At 37.2% G+C, this 1,133-nt stretch overlaps 1 protein-coding gene across 2 annotated transcripts in view; it reads right to left on the bottom strand.

Moving 5' to 3' along the window:
* Positions 1-1,133, bottom strand: part of Tubgcp2 (tubulin gamma complex associated protein 2) — a 30,495-nt gene that overhangs the window by 9,124 nt on the left and 20,238 nt on the right. The window lies entirely within an intron of this gene.

The raw sequence follows: 1,133 nt of genomic DNA, 5'->3' as shown, positions 1-1,133 counted from the left end.
CACATCACTAGCCATCCGTGAAATGCAAATTAAAACCACATTGAGATATCATCTCACCCCAGAAAGAATGGCTATCATAAAGAAATCACCCAACAACAAACGTTGGAGAGGCTGTGAGGAAAAAGGAACCCTTCTCCACTGCTGGTGGAAATGTAGACTGGTGCAAACGTTACGGAAATCAGTATAGAGACTCCTTAGAAAAGTTGGATTGGAAATCCCATTTAAACCAGCTATTCCTGTACTGGGAATTTTCCCGGAGGATCTGAAAACATCATATCGTAGTGATATATGTATGCCTATGTTTATAGCAGCACAATTTGTGATAGCCAAATCTTGGAAACAACCAAGATGCCCATCACCTGAGGAATGGATGAAAAGATGTGGTATTTTTATACCATGAAGTATTACTCATCTATAAAGAATTATAAACTCGAAGCCTTTATATTGAAGTGGATGCCACTTGAACATCTACTCATAAGTGAAATAATCCAGACACACATGTGTAAATATCGTATAGTTTCCCTAGTATAAGAACTCAAAAGAAGAAATACAAATAGAAAGGTATAATACAACTAAAAGGAAAGGAAGAACTTGAGGACTAAATAATTAAGAGAGGGAAAGGAGAAGAGCTAGGAAACATGACAGTGACAGGCCATAGATATATCTAGAAGATGGGTAAGGCAATGATCCTGAGAATCTCCAACAAGATTTTTGAATCTAGCAGTTAATTGGAAAGATTCTCACCCTGACTAACTATATATATTGACACCTGTGAACTAAGCAAATGCACTGAAGATGGCAATTTGTAATAGTAGGTTCATGCTTGGAGTGCCTGTTATTCTGCTCTTCTGAACACGGGCTGCTTGTCATGACATGCCAGTTGCTGCCATGCTGTCTCTCGGGTAGGTGATTGTTCCAAAAGGCAGTGGTGAATGAAGGCAGGAGACAGGAAAAGGAATGTTGTGGGACTGTCCTGCTACAAGGTTGTATATGGTTAGATTTGTGGGCTTATGTGTAAACATAAGAATTATATAATTCTTTATGCCTATTTTTAAAATATATTTTGATTTTTAAAATGTTTTTTCATCATATTCTGTAGGGACTTAAACTTCAACATATCAATACTTGATGAA

The sequence above is a fragment of the Octodon degus genome, unplaced genomic scaffold, assembly GCF_000260255.1.
Source record: "Octodon degus isolate 3935 unplaced genomic scaffold, OctDeg1.0 scaffold00010, whole genome shotgun sequence".
Taxonomy (NCBI): Eukaryota; Metazoa; Chordata; class Mammalia; order Rodentia; family Octodontidae; genus Octodon; species Octodon degus.
This window is presented reverse-complemented; position numbering and strand designations above follow the sequence as displayed.